The sequence below is a fragment of the Struthio camelus genome, chromosome 8 (assembly GCF_040807025.1).
Source record: "Struthio camelus isolate bStrCam1 chromosome 8, bStrCam1.hap1, whole genome shotgun sequence".
NCBI lineage: Eukaryota > Metazoa > Chordata > Aves > Struthioniformes > Struthionidae > Struthio > Struthio camelus.
Genome location: NC_090949.1, coordinates 6,070,320 through 6,092,603, shown reverse-complemented (window position 1 = coordinate 6,092,603; position 22,284 = coordinate 6,070,320). Strand labels below are relative to the sequence as shown.

At 41.5% G+C, this 22,284-nt stretch overlaps 1 protein-coding gene and 1 long non-coding RNA gene across 7 annotated transcripts in view; one reads left to right on the top strand and one right to left on the bottom strand.

Moving 5' to 3' along the window:
* RALGPS2 (Ral GEF with PH domain and SH3 binding motif 2) overlaps positions 1–13,613 on the bottom strand; it is a 163,526-nt gene extending 149,913 nt beyond the window's left edge. The window contains exons 1-2 of one of the 2 annotated variants that reach the window (XM_068951778.1): positions 13,462–13,613; positions 12,907–13,026 (exon numbers count right to left, since the gene is read on the bottom strand). The gene's annotated coding sequence lies outside the window, so the exon portion shown is untranslated. Of the gene's footprint in view, positions 1–12,906; positions 13,027–13,269 lie in introns of both variants that reach the window. The other variant, XM_068951779.1, reaches the window with a different exon arrangement.
* Positions 1–22,284, top strand: part of LOC104142652 (uncharacterized) — a 49,138-nt gene that overhangs the window by 13,463 nt on the left and 13,391 nt on the right. For 3 of the 5 annotated variants that reach the window (XR_011142404.1, XR_011142403.1, XR_693751.2), the window contains exon 3: positions 19,881–20,104. This is a non-coding gene — a long non-coding RNA (uncharacterized lncRNA). Of the gene's footprint in view, positions 1–10,106; positions 10,232–19,880; positions 20,105–22,284 lie in introns of all 5 variants that reach the window. The other 2 variants (XR_011142406.1, XR_011142405.1) reach the window with 1 other exon arrangement.

The window sequence follows — 22,284 nt, the reverse complement described above, 5'->3', positions numbered from 1 at the left end:
GGAGATATTCAAAACCCGTCTGGATGTGATCCTGGGCAATATGCTCTAGGTGACCCTGCTTGAACAGGGAGGTTGGACTAGATGATCTCCAGAGGTCCCTTCCAACCTAAACCTAAACGATTCTGTGATTCTGTGAGTTAGGAAAGCAATTCACTGAAATCGAATCAGATTTGGGAGACTAACTTTTTAAAAACTCCGGTCCTGTCTATTTACATTGAGGCTTTTTTTTACATCCTGAGAAGCACATCAAGAAACATACATTTTGTCAGGTGCTTGCGACAGGGGGCTGTCAGCTCACTGCCTAGCAACTCACTCACACTGCGTAGGGATATCCTGGCGTGACACATATGTCATGTCTCATTGTCTAATACTTGCCTTGATGCTGTCTCACTTGCTAACAGCATGTTACATCAGTTCCCTCACTTGGGAGATACTAAGCTGGCCCTCTGTGTCATCTGGCCCAATGAGTTCACCTAATGACTCCAGTAGGAAAAGCGGTATTATGGTTTATCTAGATACCAAATTTACTATACAACAAAAGTCACAATGTATTTGCACAGGATTTTATGTAGGTAGAACCTCGGCATTGGTGTAGCATGAACATCAAGCTCCTTGAAATGTCAGCAGGTATTTTGAAACTTATTTCCCAAAACCCGTTAGCGATGCCCTGTGAGAGAAAGCTGTAAACTTTAAGCTAGGAAAAAACCCAAGCATTTTTACTTTACCCAGACAAAGCAGCTCGATAAAATGTGATTTGGTGATTAAATGAGCGGAATAATGTTCAAGAGTCAAGAGCTCCTGGGTAGGAAATCTGAGGTTCTAGCCCCCATCAGTTACAGCAATTCACATAGGGGATTTGGAGCCTCAAATGAGAGTCATGTGCTATTGACTGTCATCCTGCAGGTCATGACTTCCCCCTCCCAGAGCATTCTGTCCTCCAAAACTTCTATTGTAATAGAGGGAAATAGGAAGAACAAAACTGAGAATCACAATCCTATATTATTAAAAACCTTTGAGAACAAACTGAACTCACTAAACAACAGCCAGATCTCAGAGGTCACACGAATGCTGATTTTTGCGGTTCTTTGTAAAACTCTCTGCTATTGTCAACATAGCTGTGTTAGTGCTTTGTATTCCCAGACTACAAGTATTTAAGTGAGGTTGGTGACTGTGACCAACAGCAGATGCTTTTCTGCTTAGGTCAAGAGTTCTGAAACACGGGCTTTAATTTGATATTGAAGAGATGACTTAAATAAGAAGAATCTAAGTAAAATAAAGGTTTTCCCTCTACTCTCTCTTTTGCTAGACATAAAAGTTGAGAAATCTACTCTAAACTTGTGGATTCTATGTTTGTATATAACTTGACATTGTCTCAGTGCATGTACGTTTTGAATTGACTGCACGTTCCTGTACAGCTGTATGGGAAACAGACAAAAATATGCAAGTCTTTTGAAAATGCAAGTCTTAATGCAGAAAGTCAGTGTACCAAGGGGCTGTACTACATACCAAAAGTGGAAAACAGAATCTCCAACTAAATGAGTCTGATGGAAAAAGCATCACAGAGAGTTAAAAAATGATAAATTACCATGGAAGAAGAGTAGTTCTGCTTCACAGGGGGTGCATCTGTTTAGAGCAGAAGAGCCTAGCAATCCCAGAAATCTCTCAACTGTGCAGCTCAATCACAAATGCAGTGGTGATGGTTATCATGCTGTCATGGCACAGCAGAGACAACACCTAGCTCCACAAGCATACTAGACAACTGAAAAAAAGGGGCCAACTGATTAAGTTAATCCCCACAAAGTTCTGCGCAGGACCCTTAGACCTGATCAGTAAATTTCCATCACTAACAAACTAAGGCTCCTCCAAAAAGAATACATGAAATCATTCTCAGTGAGTCTTATTCATACTTCTGCTAGTCTGTGCATCTGAAACAGTATCAGGAGTGATCAGGGACATAAACTGTTTCTGACCATGTGAACAAACCTTGTGCAGTCAGAGCAGAAGACTGCCCAAAGTAAAGTTCCTCCATCGTAGCTAACATGCTATATCTATACTGCAGTGGGACACGGAAAGCTAGATGATTTTCTTAGGAAGCCCAAATCTAAGGAATCTTAATTAGAAGGGGTCCTCTCCACCATTAATCCTTTTGCAATTACCCAAATATATGCATAAATTCTTATTTATTTTCTCAGTAAGCTCTCTTAAATACGATACTTTACTGAATGTCATGTAAACAAATAGATTTTCCATGGAAAAATTATATTATTGATAATTACAATTTTGTATCAATCAGAGAGCAAGGTAAAACAAATTAGTCAATGCAGGTGGTTTAATCTAATCCATTTCATTTAAGGTTGTAACAAGGCAGGTGTGTGCACTTGGCTAGTTATCATGTCTCAGCTGAGGATATGGTAGTAATCAAAAAAATGCTAACATGACCCCTGCGAGTAGAACTCTGTAAATCAATACTCTAATTCTTTTAGAAATATAAAGACTACAGAAATATCTTCTGATCAAAACATAAAGCCAGATTATATACAAATGTTCATTTTTAAACAAGGATCTTGCTGTACTGCTGTTTTTGTCAGCATGACCCTTCATTTGCCTCAGGAAGGTTTCAGCAAGAACCAAAACACTGTCAGAACTGCATACCTTACAGCGTTTGATGTATTCGCACATTAGCAGCTCTATAAACTCTACCCTCTGCATCACTTTCCTGAAGCCTTCTTATCCCAGAGCACATTAAAAGCGTCTGTACAGATGCAGGTAATTATTACAGTAAGTGTGATTCTTAAGCTTAACTTTGGCTAGAAAATGCATTAAATATAGTAGAGCATTTTTAAAAATCTTTGGATTCTGCCACATTTGATACTTTTTATTGGAACATATCTATTTTTAGACAAAAACTCATGCCAATCATTGCATCTCTCTCACAATACAGCATAAGTGCATGCATATAAATGGCACTTGGATGGTATGTGTTGTAGCACTAGTGGAAGACATAAATGAACATGCACACAGACTTCCCCCCGCCTTGCAGTTCACACTCTGGAAATAATCACGAGCATGTTATTCTTAATCAGCTTTGTTCTCGACTGGGGATGGGGTGGTGCACATAAGGGAAGTAGACATACTTGGAACACTCAAATAAAGGCTGAAGAATTGCCCATGAAAACGTTTAATTGTTTGCCAGAAAAGAAATGCAGAAAGTACTTGGACTCTAAGCAACGAAACCGTCTCAAGGGTCATTCATCACTATGCTGACCCAATTAGTTATCCAGTTCCATAAAAGTTGATAGTCTTTGAGCTTGTTAGTTAAAGGGGCCATCTGAATTGGTATGTCTAAAATTTGACCTAGCAGCTGCATTTCTTTGGTCAGCCCATCCCTTCAGGCTCCCTCTCTACTGTATTCATAGGAGCAGGCTAGGCATTGAGAAATAATGTTCCTGCTTAGAACACTGAGGCATCGCTGTGCCTGCCACTAAGCAAAAACAGAGCACGGCAAAGTCCAACGGCAGCTTAGTGTGCTTCTCTAGACAGTCCAGGCTCATCATGCCGAACCTGCCATGGTGCCCAACCTACGCCCAGAAAGGGAAGATAAGCCTCTCTGCGATTATTTGATTCCGTAGGCACCAGAGAGCAAATTGGACCCAAAGAACAAAACGGCAGTTGTTTTTGCTGCAGTAGCACCGAGGGATCTGCGGAATGCAGCAGCACTGCAGCCATGCCCTGTTCACTGCCTATCCTTTCCTCTAATGGAAGAGAAATGAGGGTAATTCCCAGCTGACTGCACAGTTGTACCCTTGCTAGAGTTCTCCTGACACCTGAAAAATCCTTTTACAGCCGGACAGCTTTAGAACTGTTTGGCATTGTCCTACGACGCCAGAGGGTCCCAGGGCAGGGTGACACCTGCCGAGCTCTGGTTCCCGCATCTCTTCTTTCCATGCTGCTAGCCTGGCTGTAGTGGAAATGCAAAACATCTACACAGGCTGACCAGGAATCAAGGCTAGGATATTTGCAGTGGTCTGTACAGCAGTTGTGCCCAACCCTACTCATGACTGGCACAGGAATGACAGCTCAGGCCTGCACTCAAATGCATTAGTATTTAAGAGATCAAACAAAGCTTTCCTCAGCCCAGGCTAGGGTGTAAACACTATTCTTTGGAGGCAAGTCTGGCCTCAAATGCATGCCCAAACCTGTGCTTGGCTGCGTGTAAACTCAGCTACGTGACTTCAGCAGGGCCAGGATGTGGCCATTAAAACTACAAAAAAAAAAAAAAAAAAAGGTAAAAATATCTGGCAACCTCTGGCTTCTTATTTTAGTATTATCAAAAAGAAAGAGGCAGTATATGTCTTTGACAGCTTTTGTAGCTTTTGTTTGGTGGAGCTATAAAGTTTTCCAAGATTTCCACAAGATGGTATGACGAAAGAAGAATATGAATATCCACAAGTCATGCACCAGTAAGGACCCAAACTAGTTGTGGTTTTACCTAGGAAGCTCACATTTGAAGTCTTGTTCCCGTCCCTGCTCCAGTTGCTAATATGGCTAACTGTCCAAGTCCTACAAGGCATTTCCTACTGTTTTCCTTCAATCTCTGAGTCTTCATGTAGGTTACTGTGCTTCATTTAGCTCAGGTTTCAGAGAGTACTTTCTCTGGCTGTTCTCAATGCTAATCAGTTACAGGAACTATACTGTAAAAGATGCCAAATACCTCCCTCAGTCAGCCGCTAGCTGAAGGAGAGATTCTGGCAGGCTGAAGGAGAGACAGAACAATCCTGCCGGACTGAGATGTGGTGTTTCCACTCTGATAGGCCTGACCTCTTAAAGATTTCCCAAGATCCATTCAGTTCTTGAAGAATCTGCACAACTGGGATTACACCAATGTTTCCTTTAGAGGAAAGGTTACAGAGTGGATTTTATCCTAAATGGGTCACTCGTGAGTTTTCCAGTTTGGATTAACCCAGATTTCAACGATTGCTTGCTTATCACTGTAACTGCAAGTTACAAGTAACTACAAATAACTACAATACATGAATAATAATAATAATAAGTTCCTTTATCTAATTTCTCCTGCATTTCTAAATCTAAATAAAAACAGAGTTCAGATTCAAATAACGGGAATCTATAATAAAGACAGAAAAACAAGCATCTCTAAACCTGATCCAGAAGTGGGCTTCCCTGGAGCTTTGTCCATGACCGCTTGGCTCAAAATCATGACAGGTGTTGGGTCTGATGGATTCTGACAGTGGATAATCTCTAACTCTTAGAAGCACAGGGATTTCGGAGTTGCGTAAGTCTTATTTGAAAAATAAACTAAATGTTTTAAACAAAAATTAGATGAACCAAAACTATGAAGACAGCAACACAGAATCATAACACAGCAAGATCAGGTGATCTTAAGGCTATATAGGAACACAAGGGTTTTAACGCGACTGTATCCTATTACCCCTTTTTTAGTTCTGCTATGTAAACACAATTACAAATAGCCTTAGAAGATGTGCAAAGGCTCAAGGGACAAACTGGATTTTTGATTTGCAGTACAAGGTTTTTGTTTGGCTAGTTCTGTATTTGCCGTGTGCTCTAATCTGGGCCCATTACTTACAGGAGATAAATATAATTTCAGATAAAAGTTGCACAAACTAAGAAACATCTGTCTCTATACAGAGGAATTAGCAGTTCGCTAATGTGAAGTGAAACGAACAATTCTTCATTAACTATTTGCTCCATTTTTTACATTACATTTTAAAACACATAAACAGAGCATTTGTTTATACAAAAAAGTTGATGCCAGCTTGAGTTAATGCCAGCAGTCACCTCTTCAATATAAGAGGTCTGAACTTCTGGCTGCCTGCCTTTATGTGAAAAAGGTAAGTTTGACAGTAGGAGAATATCATAGGAGAGCTGAAGGAGGGATTTGATGAGGCAAGTTATCTAGAAGTGATAAGCCTCTAAGATGGATAATACCGTACTACAATTTTTTGTTTATAGAAATTATTGTGCTATAGTTAGGGTCAGCATTTGAAGGGTATGTATTTATGTTCCTAATGCATTAATGTCTTACAACTATTCACTTTTTCAACTTTCTTATTGCAAAGGGTTAAAGTTGCCAGGGTTGTTTAAAGTACCACATGTCCTGAAAGATACCGTACAATGCCACATTTCCTGTTGACTCAGATACTGCTACATACAGACGTAAGGACAAACTGTTACTGCAACTGAGGCAAAGAACACAGCCAAGCTGGACACTGCAAAGAACAGTGCACGTTTGGTGACTGCAGCGATTTCAAATAGAAGTATTTAACAAGAAGAAAAAGACCTATGGTATTTCTAGTGAAAAAAGCACACCATAGTACAAAGGCAGACTATAAGGGTAGGTTAAACAAAAGGAAAAGATTTATTTGCAACAGATGTAAAAGAAATCATAACACATGAAGAGGGTTTAGTACAAGGGGTTCATTGTCATGCCTGCCAAAAGCAAGCAATTTGCAATAATGCGTTGCCCTCACTACAAATTGGAAAGGAATTGAAGACCAAAATATATGCATGAACCTGCAGTCAGAGAATGCTCTGTTTATGGTAGATTGCGTTTTGTGGGGGGCATCCTAAAATGTTTACAAAACAGAAGAGCAAAAAGAGTGCTTTAGAACCATGTAAATAAATGAACAGGAATGCTCTGAAATGTAGCTACTGAAACGGAATGCAGAATAATTCTAAGTGCATAAAAATATTACTGGTGGGCCTACTTTAAAGTAAATAAATAAAGAAAACGAACACTGTTTCAAATATGAGCACGTGGCAAACAGTGCTGCTAAGAGCAGATGTACCTCCACAGGATTTGTAGCAGCAGAACAAAAAGTCCCATATGTGCTTAGGTTAAAAAGCACTCCTCAGATAAAAATGATCAAACTGCTATACAAACCTGTCTACGGAACAGGATGCAAAAGATAATCCTAAGGACTGTGATAAGTATTTAAGAACCTGTAATGCAATCAAGAGATAATATCATCCTACATTAATGCAGATACCAGTGTATTTATGTACTATGTAAACTGTATTAGTACAGAAAATTAACCTAAGGGGCGAAGTTGACCAAATGCTAAAATGCAATGTTATTGCCAGAATATTGGCATTCACTGAATGAACTGACTGTTTGGTGCCTGTAAAAGACACTGACAAAAAACGTGCATCATTCGATACAGTAAAACCACTCAATACTGAGTACTCCTTCATGGGACCGAGTGAGGATGCTGACATTTCCAGATAAACGTTTTAGAAGATAGTCATTCTGACAGAGAAACTGTAAAAGTTGCACTCACAGATCCCCATTTAGAAACTATAAAAAAAGTCATCTCAGGACCATATATTCCCTATAATGGTACCTAAATAATGTTATGCTTAAAAAAAAAAAAAACACCTCCCCCTAAAATCTCCATCAATATAAACAGTCGTGTGTTAGGAGCCATCCAGCAACGTTCCTGCCCACCAGTGTATACTTAGTATTACCTAAAACTGAGGTTTCTATAATGAAGAAGAACACTGCCTACTCTTCAGAAAATTGAACAGGAGACTGCAAAAGTATATATCAGCTGTGAAATACACAAGCTTCTAATGGCTTTACCCTTCCCTTTGTAAAATCCAAAAGCTGCAGGAAAAGATGTTTTTTAGAAATATAACTCAATACTACTACCTCTTTCTGGAACACAAAACAGTCTGTCAAGCTCATACACAAAATATGAAGTGGCTCAAGCTTATCAGAGCTTGGGAAAGTAACACTTGATGGAGATGTGGATTGCACTGTTTTAGGTGATGGGGTAGAGGGAAAAGCCTTCCGTGGTACACTCTTTTACCCCAGGAAAAAGGTCCCCTGCACTGTGAGGGAAAGGACAGAAAACAATAGGACCCTGCCCACCCGCTTAGTTGGTCTGCCTCCTTGCTCCTTTTGCAGTTGAGATCTCCAGTTACAGCTTGCTGTCGTTGTGCCGCTCTCCTTTTAGTTAAAGAACAGAAGTTTACTATGCTAGTAGCACTCTCAACTCCGGCCTGTGGTTGGCTAAATCCTCACCCAGTGTACACTTAAAGTCATACAAACTTCACGTTGCTGGGATGCTTTGGGATGAAAAATGTGTTGACCCCGATGTCTATACAGGCCGATCCAGTTGATCAGAAGGTGAGTCTACCAAGTCCTGTGAGGTACTTCCAACTACTTTGCCAGAGATGGACAGGCTGTTTTGTTGTAGAAGTGGATGGAGAGTGAGGAAAACATGCAGCTTCTATTTTGGTAATCTGTTGTTTGGTAATAAGTGGTTTGACCGCTTATTTTCAGACTACAACAGCCCCACTGGCCACAAAGCCCAAAAAGAACAGTTGCAAAGGTCCTTGAGCTATCCAGGAACAAAAATATCACATAAGGTAGAGCAATTTATTGGCTGCTATATACATATTCTGTTGCCATATCCTGAATAGTAACTGAACAGTTTGATTTAAGAACATAGGTGTTTAATTTTAAAAGAGTCCTTTCTTTGGCTGGAATTGTAAAGACATATTTTTGCAAATAGAAGTCTTGCCTGCTAATATTATTACTCCTGAGAGATGCCAAACACACACACCCTACATGTCAACTCTTTCTTTTAAACTTGGCCTCAGATTTTAAATGGCATTCTTAAGTATAAACAGTAATAAAGCTCCAGACACAGCAATGTTAAAGATCCATGATCCACATTGTCAGCCTAAAGGGAAATGGGGAAATGACAGACTGAAAGAGAGAAATATTCCAGTAATAAAAGATAAAACAGAATAGACAACAAACAGACTGCAGCACTCCAACTCCTTGTAGAGCTGGATCTGTCATAGCCTATTTCAATAGTATATCGGCACAGGCTTCATCTAGTGCTAACATGCCCTTTGTGTCTCACAAAGTCTGAGAAGAGGAAAAAAAGAAGGAAAAAACCCTTATTTTCTGCTTCAGTACTGTAAGCACAGAAATAATTTTTGAAAAACAATGTTTTAGGGTGCTTGGTGTGGAAAATTCATATCAGAAACAAAACAAATGCATGCCAGAGCAGAGCCCTGTGGAATTACAGTACCCCTCAACCAAGAGAAGAAAATAAAAATGACCCTCCAAATCACTGCAGATAGATACACCACCATTCCAGGTACTCACAGACCACTTGGCACTTCTGCAGAGTGTTTGTGGCGTGTCAGTGATCTGTCAGTCCTAAAGCAATCATGTGTAGTAAAGCTCATCTGTTATGGGTACCTCTCTATGTTGCATGCTAGGCAAACTGCTTTTTCTTCTTGCTAAAAATACTTCCTTTCCCTCTACAAAATGACAAAAAGTATAACTTTACCTGACCTAGTTTTTTGTCCTTATTCATTCTGTGTAAATCTTGCAAAATTGACACCTAATTTCCAAGTGCTGTTGCTTAGCTTCCTAAATTATTAATGAGTGTAATAATTATCCCTTTTCATCATCACATGGCACAGGAAATAGATGCAAAGATTACAATCAATCACCATCATAATGTCTGAACATATTTACAATATCAGAACATCGCCTCTGCCACTTTCAATCAGTAAGCTGTATTACTACACAGATGCATTTTATGCCATGGTCTAATGATATTCAAATATGGGCTCTGCTATTTGGTAAAGAGGACTGATAAACCTGAAAATCTTTCTTTAAGATCACTGTATAGCAAGAACATCTTTGCTATTCTTCACTTACTTGTTAAGGTAGCGTAAACCTTGGAGGCCAGCAGGGCAAGAAGTGCTTTGCTTCCTCATTGAGAGATCAGTACTGCTGAGCTCCAGTGGACACATGTAAAAGGTGTATTCCAGAGACGTTCCAGAGGTGTATTCCCTGGGAACATCCTGCCATCAACACCTTGCCAACAAATACTTCTGCTCCTGACCAGTCCTCACTGAATGTGAATCACGATTAATCAGACAGTTTCTCACCGAAACAGCCTCATATTATAGTAGGCCAATCTAACTGCATCTGGAGAGAGCCAGGATAGAGCACAAAAAGAACAGAGATATGGACCAAAATCAGGGATATCTGATGTGGTCAGTGTATTCAAGAGTGTTGCCAACTCTTCTCCCTGTAGATAAAGGCGGCAGCAGCCTCCAGGAGAAGAGCAGTAACAAGTCACCAGAGAACAGTAAGGACTTCCATGATCACAGCAGTTTGCAATGTGGATACCTTTTCATGGCCTGAACAACGTCAATCAAGGTAACAAAGGCAATTACTGGTCAATGTTAGTACATCTACATCTGCAACGTTTTCTGTCACAGCTATATCAGCAGACCTTCACAGTACTATGACTCGGACGCACAATTGCTGCTGGATTTAGCTGTCTCAGCTGAAGATGTTTCTGCTCTCAGAACTGTGAGGCAGTGAGCTATTAGTCACCGTAGCTAAATCCAACAGGGATCATTAAATAGAGCTCCTGACCACCACAATTCACATCTCAGGAAGCTCAGCTCCCTGGTGGTATAAGCTGCTTGCGTAGGTGGTGACCTGTGGCACTTGCAGAGCAGAGAAACAGCCCGCTGTGCTGCCTGTGCTGTGCATGGGCTGCCCTCCAGGAGAGGGGCTATGAGGACAGGTGGGGGCAGGACCCTCTTAAATTGCTACAGCACAAATGGCCAGAGCTCAACTGACTGGGCTCTAGTCTGAACCAGCTGTGGGAAAAGGGCACTTAGCAAAGCACTAAGAAGATAAATCAGAAGGAGGAGGCTAGTTGCTGGTGGAAAACAGGGAACTGGTGCCCAAGTAAGTGGGACAGGGTGAAGAGCAAGTAATGAGTGCCAAGTGGGGTGGACAGCAGCTTTCATCCTCCTGCTGCCCTGTCCATCTGCTTGGAATTTACTTTCAAACCAAGTCCTCTTTTTTTTTTTTTTTAAATGTCTATCCTGGCCCCAGTTCCCATCTTGTCCTTTAGGGATCTGGTACTTTCCCTCAAAATCATTTGGTCCAGAAAAGCTGAATTAAGAAACAGAGAAAACTTATTATTTAACACCTAAATTCTTCACTCTCGTAGGTTTCTTTCAGCTGTATTTTGCCTTCATGCAGTCAGGTCAGAGTCTTGTGGCTGACTTATTAGACTCATTTATTAGACTCATTTAAAGATGACAATGATTTCATATGACTGTCTCTAACTGTGTTACAAATTCATCACAGGTCCTGGCTATGTCTGAGATTTAGGTCCAAACAACTGCATACTGTTGGAGACACTGCCCCTCCCCCAAGAAATACATTCACTGACCTCCCCTTCCACGAGAATGGAAATCATTGCTAGAATAAGCTCTCCAAATCAATTTGTAAATAGCCTGATTCACAATTTTTCTCTCCTAAAGAGAAGAGACTTATGAAAGCAGCAGCTTAAACAAAAAAGGCTTTAGCTCCACCCAGTGGTACTCAAAAATTTTCAAAGTGTTCCTCTCCCCATCATCTGCCTGCTGGGTTCCAGGGTCATTTCTGGGTACCTAATACCAAGCAAATATACAGCAGTTTTTTTTTTTCTAAGCTGATGCACTAGAGACCTCTGTTTGCACAGTGCTGTGTTACAGGCCTGAATAGTCTTTCCTTATCAGACTGTGCCTTCAAAAGCTGGTGTTAATCATTACCCTGACATTATCTACATCAGTCTTCACTATCCTCTTTGGTATTTGCAAATTTTGAACGTTTCTCCTCACTCACCAGCTTCCAAATAACCGGATGGCTGGGCATGGCACCACGACCCCTTCTGGACCTCTTCTCTCTCAGCAGTAATTTTGGGGCAGGGGTATGAGCAAGGCGTGGCACTTCTCTTTTCTGTCTGGAATACCAGCATTTTAACCAATTTGTGTGATTTTCCTGATGGGGCACCACTTTCTAACATAACCCTCCAAACTATTTTTTAGAATTGTGGCTTCTTTTAAGGACTAGTTTTTCTTGTCCAAATTTTCAAGCACGACATGGCTCTCTAAAAGAACTTTACCGATTGGCTGACAGGGAGCTGGAGGATGTTAAAACCAGCTCCAGCACTGTTAGTTGGCCAATAATTAAATAGTTCACAATATCTGACCTCATTAATGCTCAGATACACGTAATCAACTCTCAGGCTCTAGGGCATAAACTCATGACACCATCAGCTAAATGCATTGTGCTTTTTGGGTGGCATTGAAACATCAGTTTGCGACTCTTTTGGAAGCAGGGTTCTGGATTCCGTGTGTAACTCTGACATGCTACAAAGCTTTATTCAATTTCTTACCACTCTTCCTGTCCCTCCTCTCTGCCCCAGCTGTTCTTTCTTAACCTTTAGAAAGGTGTATCTCATGTTTTACCGCTTTACTGCACCATGTAAGTATTATTATTGCAGCTATATTTACATTTCAAGTGTTGAGCCTGTTGCATTTGTCCGTGAGTTTTGAGATGATAATTAGATGTCGTACCTCATTTTCAGCTAAATAGTTCAAAACATAGGCAAAGTCTGAAATATATTTTAAACCAGTGTGCTTTATGCAAGTTAAACTTTTCTTTTTTCCTGCCTGAAAAACTTCCAAGCCTATTCACCTTATACATTCTCTTGTGCTCTTTATCTCTCATCTCCTTACAGCCTCCCATATTCATTTTAATTTTAATAACATTTTGCGTCACAAAAGTGGTGTGACATTTTTAGCTATCAAGCTATATCACATTCATCAATTAAGGTATTAAAATGATACGTGAACAACACGGAACAAAATTCAGCCAGCATTTCTTCTCCCACACAAAATCTAATTTATGAAATGCATATTTCACAGGGTTTATAGCAGCTATTTTATTTTCCAGCTCATCAGTGATATAACCAGATAAAGCTGGTGTTATATGCAATAACAATTTGTACAATGCATTGAGTAAGGCGTTATTGTTGTATTACTTACTGGAGAAAGGGAAGCAGCCACTTCGCACAGCCTCTAGTGCACATGTATTAATGTCAGTCTGTCGAAAGGCAGGAATGTGGAGACGTGGTGGGTTGTGCAGGCCAGGCAAAATGAGGCTTCCTGAGGGAACGTAAAAGAGATGGTCATGCTCTGGCTGCAGAGCTGGGGAGCCTTCATCCCCACACTCCTTTTGCTGGCAGGAACTGTCACAGAGAAGAGGCAGAATTTCCCTGACTTAAATTCAGCATTTTGTCATCAAAAATACCTCAGAATTTGGCCCCTTGCTAACACACCTTTCTAAGACCAAGGGATTCTGAGACCCCGAGCGCTTTACAATAACACCTGATAGTCAAAGAAACCAACCTTATCTGCCCAGGTAGCCAGACGTCTTCAGCTATTGCATTTGAAATCTGAAGCCCTGCTATTCCACACCATTCAATAGTGTCTCCCATGCTTGCTTGCGTAGAGAGAACATCTTGCTAGACAAGCTTTGATGTCTAACAAACACCTACATTCATACATGCAATAAAGTCAAGAGAGTTAGGTTAAAAGTACCTTTCCTGGGCTATTCAGTACGTCTTCTCTTGAACCACCGCCCCTGCTGAGTGCAATAACCAGCTGCCTGGGTGTGACTCCCAGCACCCAACCAAACCTGGATAACCGGGCAAGTGGCAACAAGAATATTGCTTGGAGGAATATTCCTCCTCACCTATCTAACTGCTCTGTTGCATAATTCAGAGAGGCAGCATTTTCTGAAACAGCCCACCCTAACCTTTCTTTGCAGGTATAATCAGTTGCCCATCAACCCTGGGCGAAAGAAAAAAAAACCAAAGTCATTTCTTGCATATTAATCAAATGTGTAGAGTGTACCATGAGTACAGCTAGCAGCACCCCTGAGGACACATAACCCCCTTTTCCCTTGATTTATCCCCATCTCCCTGCTTTTTGAGTAGTGGTATCGGTGGCTTAGGAAGTTCTTGTCAATGTTTACACGCAGGAATTTGATTTACTTTAACGGAAGGTGGGCTTTTGCATATTATGTTAGAGGAAAAAAACTCTGTAAGAAATACGGCAGACAAATTTATAAGAAAAAAGATTTTCTTTGCAGCTAGAACAGTTGTTACTTCAGTCTTCCCTTTCTATGTTATATAGCAAAGATAAAAGATATATAGATATCTATATATACACACACATATACATATATATACATATATAGAGATATAGATATAGATATTTTTTTTCTGCCTTTCTGTCACTAACACAGTCCTTTATTTCTGGCCTTTGTTCAAATCTTTGGCCAAATACAGCCTGATGACACATCTCCAAATAGTCCTTTACTACTCAGGAGAGTTTTCCAAGAGGGAAAGGAAATTTATAGCTCCTCACCCTCCAAAGATGACCAGAACCACAGTTCATATTTCACTTAAGTTCTCTCAGGGAGATTAAACCCTGGATTAAAAACAAACATCAGGTTGCCAAGCAGATTACTAGACCATAACAAACAAACAAGAAAGAAAACCAGGCTTTTTGCAAAGTCAGCAGTGAAGCTGAGGAGTAGAAATACTTTGATATTTTCATGAACCATTAACCTTCAAACATAGTTACTGCAGGCACTTAAATTGCACCTGAAGGCTGCACGGTTGGGGAAAATTGCTATGAAACTGGCCTGCAGGGCAAGAACATGGCAGGTAAACAAAAGTAATGTTTGTGGAAAGATTATGGGATACAGGTCAAAGCATAAAAAGCACAGCTTTACGGAGTGGAAGCGCTGTTACTGACAGGAGATTTTGCCACTTTCCACATGCCAGCAAAGGTGATGGTGACTTGTTTGCTGTTGAATGAACAGTAATCGTTGAAGACAGACACTACTGAAACATAAAAAGCTGGATGGTGAGAGAGCATGAAAAAAAATGCTTTCCCCTTTAAAAATGTTCAGTTATAATGTTGAAACCATTTTATTTTAATATCTGAAAAAAATTAAGCTAGATTTACTCTGAACAGTTAAACATCTGCATTCTAGGCTGGGACCTGGGGTTAAAGGGCCAGATGTCTCAGCTGGAAGTCTGTTTTTGGAAGATTCCCAGCCCATTTTTGCAAATTCATGAGTTGAGGAAGAGACAAAAGACAAGCAGCCATAATCTTGTATCATTATAGGCTCCCTATCTCCAGTTTGTAAAATACAGGGGCTGAGACTGTGTGCTGTTTCTTCTGAAAATATGGAGGAAAAAAAAAAAAAAAAAAGGACAGGACAATACAAGTTAGAAACCGGCTTTGGATGGCTCTGATGTGTGGACCACAGCAGAATGCAATGTGTTACCCATCGTAATACTGGTATACTTATCTGTATTAGGTCAATGTCTAGCCCCAAGTGATTTCTCCTTCTTCAGGTGTCTGAGGTATAGAAACCCATTTAAATTCTCTGCCCTTCCCTACTCAGCCTGGTTTTTGAAAGGGCACTATCAGCTTAAAAGTGCCCAGACTGTGTATATAAATATAAGAGAAGTATTTGTTAAAGCTAGCATTTCAAGTAATGCGAATCTACTATTAAATCTTTAGCGCGGTGGAAGGGGGCTAGGTCTGTTCTGGGTGTGATTTTCAGAAGTAGCTGTATTGGAAGATCCTGGAGTTGGCAGGCATAGGAAAAACAGTAGAGAACAAGTTTTGAACTGCTACAGTTTCCCCCTGAGCTCTTCTTCTTGGCCTTCCTTTCTTTCTATACCTGAGATAAATTTAGGGAGGGCGTTAGGAATTAGCAGCCCTGGCCTGTGGTACTCGGGGGCACAAGCTATTTGAAAATTAGGTTCTGAAATCTTTAGTGTTTTTGAAAAAGCCTAACTTCTGGTACATCATCTCTTCCCCACCTTCTCTTACTGTTTCAATCTGTTTATAAATACAGAAAAAGAAGTGGTAGTAACTTCCACCCATCTGTAATTTAACCAGTGCTGGTGATTTCTTCTTATCTGCTCGAAGGAAAAAGCCAGTGTGGGCTGAGCCTTCCCTCCCAGCCAGCAGCAATTCTTCTATCCCGTTTGGAATTTCCTGCTCTCTGCCTACTACGCTCTTTACTGCCCCAAAGTGGAGATGTGCCTGGAAGGCGAAGGCGCAGTATAGCTCCACTTCTTACAGAGCAAGGAAAGCAGGGACACATCAGAGCACCACCTCTGAAAATTGAGCGCAGGCCGGATTACAAGGTCTAAAACAGGAGCTCTAGCTTGTAGCTGGGAGGTTTGAGGGCAGGGAGGCAGCACAGAACAAATGAAGGCGTTAGGAAATACTGACTTGCTGTGCAGTCCTGAGCAAGACACATTGCCTCCTTGACTCAATTTCTCCCTCTTAAACAGAGACAATGGGACTAGCTAAGGCTCCTTCCCAGCTTACCTAGTTAATACCTTGCTGTGGAAACAGGAAGACTGTATATATGTTTTAGTGCTGAGCTTACAGAAACAGCTTTCCCCAGTACTCCATTGAACTGAACATAAAGGACGGCTGTTCATGGTAGCCACAGCTCTGTGTGCAAGGTTGCAAGGATAGTGTAGTGTCACTTTGGGTTTGCCCGCATGTCATCTCAGAAATCTGCATGCTCTGGTGACTATGATAATTTTGTGCTTAAAAGCCATTAATGCTTCAATCACAGAGCTGAGCTCAGCGGCTTTTATAGCACCATTCTTGTCTGCCTTCAGCTCTGCAGGGGGCTTTTCTGGCTCCAGGGATCTGTGCATGACAAGAGAAGGGACAGCAGGAAAGACTGGGACTCAGGAAGGTGCACATCTTCCCTACTTTCTCCCCTCCATGGTTTGCAGCATGCAGTTATGAGCAGAGGTTCTGCTTTTGCAGTTTCTGTTCCCATCAAACTGAGTGCCTGAAGAAGGAGGGAGCTAGCACCAAGTTCCTAAGTTGATGGTATTGCTTTGCAGCTTACTATAAAGTAAAGGTAAGCCCCACAAGGTTTCTATTGGGAATATGCTATTAAAATCCTCAGACGCAGGTTAACTTCCTTAACTCTATATTGATTTTGACCTGCTTGCCCAGCACATGTTTTGGACTGAGTTGCATAAGCCAGCCCTCGCAGGATGCTGCCCGCTTTGAATAACTCACTGCAGTGTGCAGATGCCATTCCCAGGGCAATTGGCACCCTCCAAAAACGTCGTCTCAGGTGACACAAAAGCAGAGTCTCTTTTCAGCTTTGTTTCCAGTGAGAAAACAAGCCAGTCAGTGTGGCTGGTTAGTTCTCATTCTCCTCAGGCTTTCAGATGATTTTGAGCACACAGGAGAAATTAAAATACCTCATATGGATAACAAACTCTCTCCATCCCTTCAAAGGAAATGTAAATAACATAGTGTTCCCATGACTCCCATATGGTTTGCATGGATGCACGCAGAACAGCATTGCTATGCCTACTGTTTGGCTGGCTGATAGGCCAGCTGGGCTTCTACCATGCGTTTCTACATAGTGAATTATTAATTATAACATGTAAACACGATCACTATTGTATCGTATCACACTACTTTCCGTACACTTTCCTTCCTTTTCCCTCATGTGAACCTCTATTCCTTTTATTCTAGTCCATAAGGTCATTCAGTTACTTTTGTATGATTATTCTGGTCCTCCTGTATTTGAAGATGGCTCCCACATTTGTTTCCCAAGCAGTCTTGCTAGTACGCTTGTGCTGTTCCTGCTGCGATTTAAAAAAAAAAGCTCATTAAATAAGATCTCAGAACTGCAATTCATATTTCAGCACAATGTGCTCCTCTTTAGACAGATTCTTACGCATTTTTTCAGTCTGGTTGTAATCTTCTGATCTCTGTTTTAAGCAAGAGCTTTCCCTGTGGCATCCAATATTTTCCAGAGTTCAGGTAGATAGACCTACTGCATATTCCTTAGGTAGAAAACCTCCAGTTTCCTAACAAGAGATATTACCACTCCTTGTTCCCAGAAACACGTGGTTCTTTACTCACAGCTTCAATGCTTGATCCCCAGCTTGTTTGTTAGGTTGAAAATATGTCATAGGAAACTCAGTCACGTGCTGAAGAGCAGGATAAACCTTCAGAAATATGGTGTTTAGAGGCTATAGACACAAATGTTATCATCTCTTCTACCTCTCAACTTATGAAAATTCTTCCTGAACTCCCATGTCCTATATGGAAGGCAGCAGTAGCTAACCTAGCAAAAGCATGAGATTACAATGGGATCTAAGCATGAGCCTTAACAGGACAGTACGTCTGGTACAGTGTTAGCAAGAAAGGAGTAAACAAAGCAGCCACAGCAAACACACTGTACCGATGGGACAATACTGGAACACTTGTGGGTCAGCTTTCCAGCCCAGCAGGCATGCCTGGAAGCAGTTAGATCATCCAAGAGACTATTTAAACACGGATTTAAGCGCATTCAAATTTCCTCCCCAGAGATTACAGACTGCTGCTGCTTCCCTTTTTGTCTGCAGCAGGTAAGATGTTTCACTGCCTTTGGATTTCTGACTTCAGGGTTAGGATTAGAAACAAGATCTTCTGCAAACCTCACTTTACCTCACCCTTCTCCCCCCCCCTCCCCCCCCCAAGAGCAAAAAAAAAATTCTTTTTTCCTCTTTGATTTTTCCTTGTATTATTTTTCAGGAAGCTCTGGTGATAAGTTTGTTCTTTGAACAGATATGTCACTGGGAAGCGCTGTTTCTTTGGATCTTTTTCCTTAACAGTTTTACATGGTTCTGTTCACATTTTTTTCCTTTGTCCTTATTCCTAGGATATCTGCTTACAAACAGCATTAGAGAGCTGGGGAGTAGAAGTCAAGTTGGAGGAAAGAAATGGGGCAAGGGATGTGAACTTAGATGGTCTATATATATATCGAGTTCCAAACAGCCTGTTTAAATCTTGCCTAAGTTCACGATGACTGAAAAACACACCATTATATAGTAGTTGTTTGGCAGCTTACTACAAATCATTCACCACAGTTCCTACAAAAACCTGCAGCTGCTACTGGCTCTTTCCCTGTCTATGTGATCAAAGAGTGAAATACCTTTTTATTCTCAGCATGATTTGACCGGCTTAGGACTCATCCATGTTGATCAACTATCAACTAGTTGATCAACTATCATCCATGTTGATCAACTATCAACTAGTGAAGTTACCTGCACTGCTCAATTTAGGCCATTTATTTACAGTACTGCATTATTGCACATTGATTAATCATTGGTTGCCTTTTTTGACAAATGTCACTTCTGCAAGACGTAAGTATTTCAGATCAGTCTGAGGGTGGGAAGGAGAGATTTGTTATTTTGCTAATCAGCATCTGCTTTGTCCACTATTTTGTTTCCTGTACTTCAGTAGTACCTTAATTAGAGGACAGTGTGTGTGGGAAATGTATGTGGACTTTGTCACAGTAACATATCTTGCTTGGTGTGGTCTCAGACAGGGTGGGGGTACTTTAGCAGGGCTGGCCCAAGGCTTTAAGGAAAGAAGAATATTTTACTGACAGCAATTCAAAGTGTAGTAAATTGCAAATGTATCCCTGAGCCAATTTGCTGATAACACTTGTAGCATCTGCACAAGTGTATTTGCCCCCGAGATACTAAACGTACTTTTTGTCATGCTGATAAAGGAGCAGTGGTTAAAGAAACACTTGCAGCTGTGCATGTTTGCGTGTCACGTCTGCATGCAATTCTTTTATCAAATTCATTCCAGACTCACTCCACTGGGGGCCCTTGCGGTAGCTGTTGCCCTTATAAGCTACAGCATATAGATGAGCCAGAAAATGCAGTGGGAACGAGGAGAAATGAGAGAAGAATAGCCATACAGCCTGGTGTTCAGTGCAGCATGTTCTCAAATGGTCATTTATAAACGTATTAAGAGACTAAAACAAAACGAATAGTGTGAAGGACGCGGCATACTGCCGATGAGAATCAATCCTCACTTGGAGGAACCATGATTATGTTGAAAGCATGGCTCCAAGACTCCTGACTCACCAAATTTTCTCCCTCCAGCCGCTGGAGTGACCATTCTGATGAGGAAGACAGCCAGCTTGCTACAGACTCTCCTGGGCCCAGATGTAAGCTAAGCAGGTTCAATGTTGTTGAACTCCTCCGTGTTCATCATCAGCTGACCAACACCTTTGAGCTGCCACACGGCCGAGACCACGGGAATGGTCCCTTACAACCAAGCGCATCCTGTCTCTGACCACAGAAAACTGCGGATCTCTTACTGGAAGGTATAAAAACTTCACTGTCAATATAAATATTCCAACTATTTAATTATACCCCACTTAGTGTTTATGGGATCAGCACCCGAAGTGCTGATTTGCTGATGCCCTTAAGCCTGTGGGACGAATAAGCCTTTTTACTTCTATGCTGAGTAGTGTCATTATGAACACAAGTGAAGCAAAAGCCATTTTTATTGTTTAGGATATGGAAAAGGCTAAGTTAGCATTTCCCCAAACCAGAAGGTCACACTGTTGGGGAATGTGAGGTATATACCACAGACCTGTCCTGATTAGAAGGAAAAAATCTGTATCAGCATAGCCATGCATCTGGAAACTGCTGGGAAACCAGCAACCCACTGGGAAAGGTGTAAATGCAGGAAGGCTGCACAGAGCAAAATCACCCAAGAAACATCTAGCCAACCTGTAGTTTCTACAACTGAGAGATTGAAAGCAGCCAAAACCTGAGATCCACAAGATACATAAATCCAGCTGAAAACAGATGCCTGAATATTTTTGAACCAAGGACTAGCCAAAGCTCCCTGGGAACACAAATCTCGCTGGTTCCTAACAGGCACTGTCTGATTTCTAATTTTTTGTCTTTGAAAAATCATCCTTGTTACCACAGCAAATTCTTGCACAGAGCCCTTTGCAGGCTGGCTGCAGATGTTGGGGGAACAGGCTGGGAGCTTTGGTTGCACTGCCTATTTTCTTTCTTGCGTCTAGCCCAGTTCCAGGCAGTGGCCGGTCATTGTGCTTTTATATTGGTCAGACCCAAACTGAGATGGCTGTAGCCAAGGACTATTACAAGAGGCACTGCCTGGGCAAGCAGACTGCTTCAGTGTGGTAGGCCTACCCACAGCTGCTGGTGCAGGGGGTGCAAGGGTCTACAGATGATTAGGTCATGCGTATTCCTGTTAGCTCATTTTTCTTCTAGGCAACCACAGGCAGCTCTTCCTTTTTCACACAGCTCCTATAATCCTAATCTCAGCATCTCTGTGACAGACTAGCTTCTTGCTGCAATAAGAGGCCAGAGAGCACGGCTTCTTGGAGGTCGGCAGCTGACTTCCACCCAGCTCTGCCCGTGCAGCTCTTTCGTGCCCTGGCGCATCGCAGCTGTTCCTTTTCTCAGCTGAACAGGCACAGATCAGCAGTTTTGCTAGCCATTGAAGCCGGGTGACAGGACCCACGAATATCTATGTGAGATGGGTCTGGGACTGTCACCCAGCTTCTTTTAGGAATGATTGCAATGTGCATTCAGGGCACCAGCAATTAGCAGCTAATGAGATAATTTTAGTCGTTTCTAATGGCACTTGAAAAGCCACTGTCAGGACTATGGCAGAAAATAGCTCTTTTTACTCAGGATTTTTGATCTCTGGGATAACTGATGCTCACTCTTCACAGACTCCTCTGGCACTGATACTTTTTCAGCACCTAACACAGCAATCACAGCTAACACTCTGTTTCTGTCCCTAACCACAACAGGAAATGCTTTGCATACAAGTGGGAACGTTAGTGTTGGCGATACTATGCTAACTTTGCTCTCTAGGGGACAGTCATCAGGGAAAAACCCAGTCCAGGCCTTCAGGAAAATTTCCTAGCAGCTGTTAGACCACCAACACATTGGCATAAGTCTCACAAGAACACTTCTGCCGTGATTGAACAGAGAGCATTACTGTGCCTGCATTAGTGAACTGGAAGAGGGACCAAGTATACTGCCTGCTAGGTCTTTTCCATCTTTCCATTTTAGGAACGCAGCTTATTCCAACATCACAGTTGTCGAGTTAGCAGTTGGGGCAGATGGACTTTACCTTTTTAAGCTCCATATTTTGCCAAAGCCACAATCTGGAATCTGCCTGCAGGGAATATATTTCTTTAAGGAAAAAAAAAATGTTACGGAGGGAGAAGCGATCTCTGTGCTCTTCAGTCAACCCCAGAGGAGACGCTGCCCATTCTATCAGCCTTTTTAGCTGTATTGGTTGCTGCGGCAATGACTTTCTAAACGTAGCCTTATAGAATGCATAGCCTGGCATAGCAGGGAGCTACCATTTGTAAAGCTTCCCAATGGTGGAGAAAAAAAAATCGGAAAGAGAAAGTATGCATTCTCCAGGAATTCCTGATCCTGAAAACATCCAACAATATAAAGTAAAATTTTGCAGTGCAGTGCAGTGCAGTATAAAGTAACATTTTTC